Here is a 9,211-nt window from a genome sequence, read left to right on the forward strand (position 1 = left end):
ACGCAGAGTCAAGGTGGGCGGAGTAACTGGGACTGACTGAGAAGGGGTATTCCGGAAGAGCGGAATAAAAGGAGTGAGAGTCCCAGGGTCAGGGATTCAGTCGGGGGTGGCCCTGACAGGACAGCTGCAGACAGAGGACGTATGGGACGGCTGGACACTGAAGAGGCAGTAGGTGTCGCAGCAGACGGACGGGCTCGACCAGGAGAAGCGCTGTGGCCTGTGACTTAGACAGGCACAGTGAAAGAACCTAAAGGGCCGTCCCATTGGGGAAGAAGGAGGAGACGTGGTGTCAAGTACCCATGCAGTGTGCAGGAGCTGTTGTTTGCTGTAGATGTCGGAGAAGACACCTAATAAAGAGGACCTGATTGAACGTCTACGTGCTTCTGACTCCAGTCTTTTTCGCTTATGAGAAGGGACCACCCCCTGGTCGGCACACAATCTTACACCTCTGTTAGGCTTAAGCCTGCATTCGCTGCGGCAAACGATTGGATTGGAATAGGTGGGCTGGCTGTCAGGATTCACCGTGCCTCCGGCACAAGCTGGATAGATGCAGTGGTGACTGGGCTTGAGGCAGAAAGCATTTTGGCACATGTCCTACCAGCATGACGTGTGACATGTTGTGCTGGTTCGAGTACTTCAGAAATATGGCAAGTGCTAATGTTGCCATCATCAGCCTTACTATTCCACTTCTATGCTTCCTTGAAAAAAAGCTTCAAATGATGATGAATTAGGTGGTGGCACAGGATGAGGAGGAGGAGGAACAGGGACGATTCACACCATTATGAGGACAGTCGTCCACACATGGTTTGTAGGGTGGGTTCCTGTACCAACAGATAGGGGACAGTTTTGGAGGATGAGAAGGAGAAAGAGGATCTGTGTTTACAGCAGGGTGGTACCCAAAGCAGCTCAAGGGCATCACAAGTGTGGCTGGAGTGATACAGAGGACCCAGATCATGCACCTCCCACCAAGGACAGCTTGTAGTTGCCTCTGTGTAGCCTGGTACACATGAGCCAATACATGATGCTGTGCCCGTGCAACGACTGCTGAGTTCCCCAGAGTGTTGATTACTGAGTGGCCATTATGTTCGATCTCCGCTCTGTCACTGGGGTGGAATTAGAAAATGCAGGAATACAAGTGCACGCTGGTAGACGCATTACTGACGGCGTTCCCACCTGACAGTGGGGTCAACATGGAAGCAAAAGTTTTGTTCCTGTTGTGAGGTGCCAAGGGGAGAGGTACTAGAAAACAGGTATATTTCTCCCCGTTTCATTTCATATGTCTCCCTGTACTGATGATGAAGCCAGTTTATTTCACTGTAATCCAGTCCTGGTTTCCTTAGTGATCAGCATGGAAAGGACTGGTAGTTCCCCTCCACTTATTCAATCCAGGTTTTGGTTTCCTGACTGGTCCAGCTGATATAATCAGGAGGAGCAGGGATCTCTCAGTCTCTCTGGTCTGCTGAGCTGGGAGCTGACACAGTAAGATTACATGGACTTGTTTGCTGTTATATAGGTTTATTTTGTAGTTAGCCTGCTATTGTTAGTTAGTGGCCAGACGGCCTTAGATGTTTTATTTCATGTTTGGCATGTGTAACATTGAATAACAAGTGTGCACAATAAATATGCCGTGTCCATATTCATGTGGAACTTGCTAGTCTGCTGAAGTGACTTCATAGCCACACGCTTGTGCCAAAGCAAAGATCCCAGCTGAGCTATCTATTCCCACAAATGGTGTTTCGAATGCGGGCAACTGTGGCTGCTGGACTGTGACTGCAGAGAAAACGCTGTGTATGTCCTGGCTGAAAGCTTCTGCACTTTTGAAGAGCCAAGAGTCCAGTAATATGGAGGAACTAGTGAAGCAGTTATTGCAAGCAAATGTGCAACAACAGCAGACTAATACTTGCTTCCAGAAGGCTCTGGAGCAGCAACACCAGATGCAGCAAGAGCAGTTGGAGGCAATAAAACAGGCCTTGGTTCGGCAACCCCGAGATGAGGGAGACCGTGCACAAAGCGCTGCTAGTGCGCAGAAAGCCGTACAGAAGACTTTGCTTAAAATGACCGCAGACGACGATGTGGAAGCATACCTCACTGTGTTTGAATGTATTGCAGAACGTGAGCACTTACCACTGGACAGATGGGCTGAGGTAGTTGCTCCATTTCTGAGCGGAGATCCACAAAAGGCCTATTACGATCTGAGTGGAGCGGATGCTATGGACTATATCAAACTCAAAGGTGAAATCCTGGCAAGGCTGGGAGTAAACACGTATGTACGTGCACAGAGGGCGCATTTATGGAATTTTGTGGAGCATCAGCCAGCCCACTCACAAATGCATGATCTCATCCATCTAGTAAAAAAATGGCTGCAACCAGAGGCTTTGATGTCCGCACAGATGGTGGAGCGTGTTGTTCTAGACAAGTACCTGCGGTCCTTACCCACTAAGATCCAGAGGTGGGTTGGACAGGGTGACCCAACTACCGCTGACCAGTTGGTGAATATGGTCGAACGCTACAATGCTTCTGAAAGCCTACTCCAAGGGACGTTAGCACCCCACTGGCTCCCCAAGAAATCGCTGGAGAGTCCTGCGAAACCTACTTCATCTTCAAAAGAAGAGAACGTCATAATGAAGGGTAGCAGACCTACAAAGGACTATGGAGGTGGTACGGGCTCACATCAAGCCAGCAGACCTCGTCTGGGATCTCCATCGAGGAGACAAGGGCCTATACAATGTTGGCGATGTCGCGGGCTTGGCCATGTAGCAGCTAACTGCCCAATGACTACAGAGCCAATGGACTGTAACGCTATGAGGCGTCTTTCGTTATATGTGCAGTCAGTCTGTGTGGCGGAGACCCTCACGGGAAATGAACAACACGTGTGCCACGTCGAGGTTGACCGTTATAGTGTGAATGCCGTCTTGGATTCCGGCAGTCAAGTAACTTTGGTACATGCCAGTTTGGTGGACTCTAGCGCCCTAACGAACTTAACCGTGGGCATTAGTTGCATCCATGGGGATACTAAGAACTACCCCACTGCCTGGGTTACTCTTGCCACGCCAGTAGGGACCAAAAGACATCAGGCGGCAGTCATAAAGTCTATGGGACACAGTGTAATCCTGGGGAGAGACTTTTCCTTATTTTGGGACTTGTGGAACTTCAAAAGTGGCATGAACCCTCTAGTTGAAGACGGTACTCCGGAGCTAGCCCCTGAACCATTGCAGCAAGACGACGGAGAACCCATCTCAGAGGAAGTACTAGAATCTGCGGACTCTCCTCTGGCTGTGTATGCAGGCGAGGCAGACCAGCATGAGGATGTTTTAGAAATGCCTGATCTTGAGGTGGCCCGTGGTAAGTTCGGGACCGCTCAGCACCAGGATCCTACTCTAGCAAGGGCGTGGGAAAACATAAAGGTCTCCGAGGGAAGACCATTGTATCCAGGGGCTCAAAACGAGTTCCCACACGTGGCGGTGCAGCAGGATATGTTGTATCACATAGACAAGGTGCAAGGGGTGGTGGTAGAACAACTAGTGGTACCTAAGTCCTTTCGCCAGGTAGTTTTGGAGTTGGCACATAAACATCCCTTGGGAGGACACCTGGCGGTAGAAAAGACAAAACACCGTATTCTGCAACGTTTGTTTTGGCCGGGTCTAGTGGGAGACGTGACCCAGTACTGTCGGTCATGTCCTACGTGTCAATTGACCGCACCTATGTCACATTTTAGAAGCCCCTTAGTGCCCTTACCAATAATAGAGGTGCCCTTCGAGAGGATAGCAATGGATATAGTCGGTCCATTAGTTAAATCTGCCAGGGGTCATCAGTACATTTTGGTAGTATTGGATTACGCCACGCGTTATCCCGAAGCAGTGCCCTTACGGAATGCCAATGCGAAATCAATTTCAAAGGAGCTGGTTAATATGTTTTCCCGCACCGGCATTCCGAAAGAGATACTTACGGATCAAGGGACCCCCTTTATGTCTCGTATACTTAAGGATTTATGTAAACTACTAAAAATCTCCCATTTGCGTACCTCAGTATATCACCCTCAGACTGACGGTTTGGTGGAGCGCTTTAACAAAACCTTAAAGGGAATGTTGAAAAGGGTGGTGGATAAGGACGGGAGAGATTGGGATGCCCTACTACCATACCTCCTGTTCGCTATACGTGAGGTACCCCAATCCTCCACAGGCTTTTCACCTTTTGAGTTGGTTTATGGGCGGTGTCCTAGAGGCCTGTTAGATATTGCCAAGGAGACTTGGGATCAAGAGGTGACTCCTTATCGCAGTGTAATTGAACACATAACACTTATGCAGGACCGAATTGCAGCAGTTATGCCAATAGTTAAAGAGTGTTTAGAGCGCGCACAACATGCCCAAAGTACGGTATACAACCGAGCGGCAAAAACACGAGTCTTTCAACCCGGAGACAGGGTGTTGGTATTGGTGCCTACCGTAGAGAATAAATTTCTTGTGAAATGGCAGGGACCATACGAAGTGCTGGAACGAATAGGTGAAGTAAATTATAAGATACACCAACCAGACAAGAGAAAGCCCGAACAAATATAACACATAATCTTGCTTAAGGCCTGGCGGGACAGGGAGAGTCTGGTGGCAGGAGCTGCCCTTGAGGATGGGCCTCGAGGGGCACCACCTTCTAAGGTAAAGGACCCCCCAGGTAGCTCCACCAGAAGTGGGTATTGCAGACACGCTATCCGAAAGCCAAAAACGAGAGACCAGGGAGTTCATACAGAGGAACGCAGATATTTTCTCGGAACTTCCTGGCCGGACTCACCTAATTAAACATGACATTGTTACTGATCCACAGGCGCGGCTACGGCTAAAACCATATCGAATTCCGGAGGCTCGGAGACAAGCCATTGCCCAGGAAGTGAAGAAGATGTTAGAGCTCGGGGTCATTGAGGAGTCCCAGAGTGATTGGGCTAGCCCTATCATACTGGTGCCCAAACCCGATGGGACTATCCGTTTTTGTAACGATTTTCGGAAAGTAAATGAAGTATCGAAATTCGATGCCTACCCGATGCCAAGAGTCGATGAACTGATAGAGAGACTGGGTTCGGCCAGGTACATATCCACTATTGACTTAACAAAAGGTTATTGGCAGTTTCCCCTCACGGAATCAGCCAAAGAGAAAACTGCCTTTGTTACGCCCCAGGGATTATTCCAGTACCGAGATATGCCATTTGGGTTGCATGGTGCCGCAGCCACCTTCCAACGTCTAATGGATATTGTCCTAAAACCCCATGGCCAGTATGCATCTGCGTACTTGGACGACATCATTATCTTTAGCGATGACTGGGACACGCTTTTGTCAAAAGTACAAGCAGTCTTATACTCCCTAAAAACAGCTGGGTTGACTGCCAATCCCAAGAAATGTACGTTGGGATTGGAAGAGGCTCGCTATCTGGGATATAGCATAGGGAGAGGCGTCGTGAAGCCTCAAGCCAATAAAGTGGACGCTATTCAAAATTGGCCACGACCGGTAACCAAAAAACAGATTGGAGCTTTTTTAGGGATCGTTGGTTATTATAGTTCATCAAACATTTTGCAACCATCGCAGCTCCTCTCACAGATCTTACTAAGGGGTCGAAATCTGTCACAATAAAGTGGAACGCAGAAGCAGAGGAGGCCTTTCAGCGATTGAAAACAGTCCTCTGTGACCAACCAGTGTTGGTTGCACCAGACTTTAAACGGGAGTTTATTGTCCAATCGGACGCCTCTGGGGTGGGCCTCGGCGTGGTTTTGTCTCAAGAAGTAAATGGCGAGGAACACCCAGTGGCCTATCTAAGCAGAAAGCTTACGAGAGCAGAAAAGAACTACAGTGTAGTTGAGCGGGAAGCCCTGGCTGTGAAATGGGCCCTGTGCACCTTGCGCTATTATTTACTAGGTCGACAGTTTAGGCTAGTGACGGACCATTCGCCCCTAACGTGGATGTCCCGGGCAAAAGAAGGCAATGCGCGGGTGACACGCTGGTTCTTAGCATTACAAGGGTTTAAATTTTCCGTTGAGCACAGGGCGGGCACAGCGCACAGAAATGCAGATGCGTTGTCTAGAACGCACTGCTTGGTGACTCGTCATGTCTGACCCCACGGGCTCGAACAGAGGAGGGGGGTGTGTGAGGTGCCAAGGGGAGAGGTACTAGAAAACAGGTATATTTCTCCCCGTTTCATTTCATATGTCTCCCTGTACTGATGATGAAGCCAGTTTATTTCACTGTAATCCAGTCCTGGTTTCCTTAGTGATCAGCATGGAAAGGACTGGTAGTTCCCCTCCACTTATTCAATCCAGGTTTTGGTTTCCTGACTGGTCCAGCTGATATAATCAGGAGGAGCAGGGATCTCTCAGTCTCTCTGGTCTGCTGAGCTGGGAGCTGACACAGTAAGATTACATGGACTTGTTTGCTGTTATATAGGTTTATTTTGTAGTTAGCCTGCTATTGTTAGTTAGTGGCCAGACGGCCTTAGATGTTTTATTTCATGTTTGGCATGTGTAACATTGAATAACAAGTGTGCACAATAAATATGCCGTGTCCATATTCATGTGGAACTTGCTAGTCTGCTGAAGTGACTTCATAGCCACATGCTTGTGCCAAAGCAAAGATCCCAGCTGAGCTATCTATTCCCACACTGTTTTTAAAAAATGTTTTACCTCAAAGAAATAATTATTTCCGATCCCGTGCTATATTATCTGTATAGTTTGTTGCTTTCTCCCCTGCCCAGGAGATGTGGTATGATCAGACCATGGTCCTTTCTCGGTCAGAAACAATCATTACACAAAACACAGCAGGGGCACATTTATAATATTATCTCAGCACAGAAACTTTTTTTAAGCACAGCAAATTTCAGAAATTATTATAATGCCAAGATCTGTTGACTAAAATCAACTTTAAAATTATCTTTGTTCATGGTAAAACCACTTTAAGTCATTTATCTGTAGGGTACGGCGAGACAGGGATAACAATTGGGTGGTGGTGCTGCTGGTGTTAGTGCAGATAGGCGGTGGAGCTGTGCTGTACTCACAGGAATGGGGGGGTGACCCGCTTCTTGGCGTCGACAGGCACAAGACAGAGACAGGAGATGTATTCAACAGGTTCTGCTTTTATTGGCCGCCCTTACGATGACCAGCACAATGCATGACAGGACTTTTACACTGTTCTCTCTTGCAGACAGGACCGAGTACCTTCGCTTATTGACTTTCACCGTCGAATTGTACTTTGTGGCTCTTCCACCGTGGTTGCCCTAGGCCAATCCACCATGGCGTTTCACCCTGCAAAGTCCACCAAATTACAGGTCCTCACAGACCGTCTCTGCCTGTGACCAACGTCCTTAAGGGTCACCCCCCGTAACCGTATCTGCTGTCCAAACTCTCTGAGGGGTCTCCTCTGTATAACAGACCCTCCTTCCTTGTGAGCTCCCCAGACTGACTGAAGTTTCTAGAAGCTTACCTCAGTATTTATCCAGTCAGTCCAGGTAGCCCCGTCCACTGTCACCTGACAGTCACCTTTGCCCAATCAGAGTCACCTTGACCTCTGGCAGTTATGTAACGCTCGCATGGCAGTTACATAACCACTGTTGTCGGTGCTCTCCAGTGACCTCTAATGGACAGACTGCCACATAACACCTTCTTTTCCTACCTCTCTGTCTTCTACTACAGACAGAGTCGTACTCAGCTCAACCTCCTCACGTTCCTCCTTCCTTTGACCATTGTCGTCCTCGACAATCGCGTCCCGGGGATGAAAGTGGTGTCAATACCTGGCACTGACATGGTCTGCATCTGAGTCACACAGTTCCCTTGGTCACACAGACTTTCCTGGTCACACAGACCCTTGGTCACACAGACCCCTGTGTCACACAAACTCTTGGTCACACAGACCTCCCTGCGTCACACAGTCTCCTGGTCACACAGACCTCCCTGCGTCACACAGCCTTCTGCTCACGCAGACCTTTGGTCACTCAGACCCCTGTGTCACACAAACTCTTGGTTACACAGGCCTCCCTGCATAGGTACCCGGTCATCTGTCTTCTCCTTGTCCCGTCGTCCACATTTACATACACTTTGTAACCGGTGTTATCCCTTATGAAACCGTAGCCCTTGCCAGTGTCCATATAAACTACCCGCCCGTATGATTGGGGAGCGGATATGCCAGCCTCTCCTTTCTCGTGCAGGAGTCCCCAGATCTCCCGCTCTCTGGCTTTCTTTTCTTCAATGACCTCCGCGATCCAGGCAGAGGGTCCGGTATAGACCGCAGAGTCCGGTGGGCGGGTCGCGGTCGAGAGCGGGGGCGAGGCAGAAGCGGCCGCAGGCTCCTATGTGATATAGGCTGCAGCCTGCTTTGTCAGCAATGTCGGCGCGGCCGCAGGGGAGGCCGCAGCTGGGTCCAAGGCCTCCACGGGCTCCAGCAAAACAACCACAGGTGGGGCCACAGATGAAACAGCAGCCGCATTTTCTTGTAAGGCAGATACTGCAGCCGATGGTCCGGTTTTAGTAGGGGCCAGGAGCGTGGCCGATACAGCAGCCGTCAGCTTGGCAGGGGACACACCGTCATCCGGAACAGCCGGCATCACAGTGCAAGGCGTCGGGCTGGGAGGCTGAGGGCCGGTGTCGGGACCCCGTGGTCTGTCCGACGCTCGGAGCGTAGAAATCAGGTTGGGCTGGAGTGCTGCTGGCGGGACCGTGGACATGCTCACCTTCACAGCCGCCGCTGCTCGCTGCAGACTTTCCCACCACTCCATTCTTAGCCATTGGTCTTCACCCCACCGTCCGACAGGGCTGGCCTCCAGGCCCGACAGCTCCGCAGGGAAACTCCCTGGGCAAGTTTCCAAGTCTTGGCGCCACAGCCATTCCTGGCGTCCGATACCCCAACAGCCACAACGTCTCATGCTGCCCGAGGTCCAGTAGCTGAATGGCACCAGACAGCCACTGCAGGTCTCTCCACCCAGGCCACTCCCGTTCTTTAGGGGTGCGGCGATGGACCTCTCCACCCATTTTCCAGGGTCCAACATGAGGGTGCAGCTCTCTTCCAACAAACACCACTCCCTCCAGGGGCGGATGCAATAAAGCTCCAGGTCATCCAGAATAAACAGCAGGGTCTGTGCCTTTTGCTTTGGGCACCAAATTACCACAGTCATTCTTAGCAGCCAGCAATCCACAGTCCAGTTTTCGAATTGTAATCCACTGGGAACAAAAGCCAAGCAATTCTTCAC

This window comes from Dendrobates tinctorius, unplaced genomic scaffold, assembly GCF_039654945.1.
Source record: "Dendrobates tinctorius isolate UK_male_01 unplaced genomic scaffold, ASM3965494v1 ptg000165l, whole genome shotgun sequence".
Classification (NCBI taxonomy): Eukaryota; Metazoa; Chordata; class Amphibia; order Anura; family Dendrobatidae; genus Dendrobates; species Dendrobates tinctorius.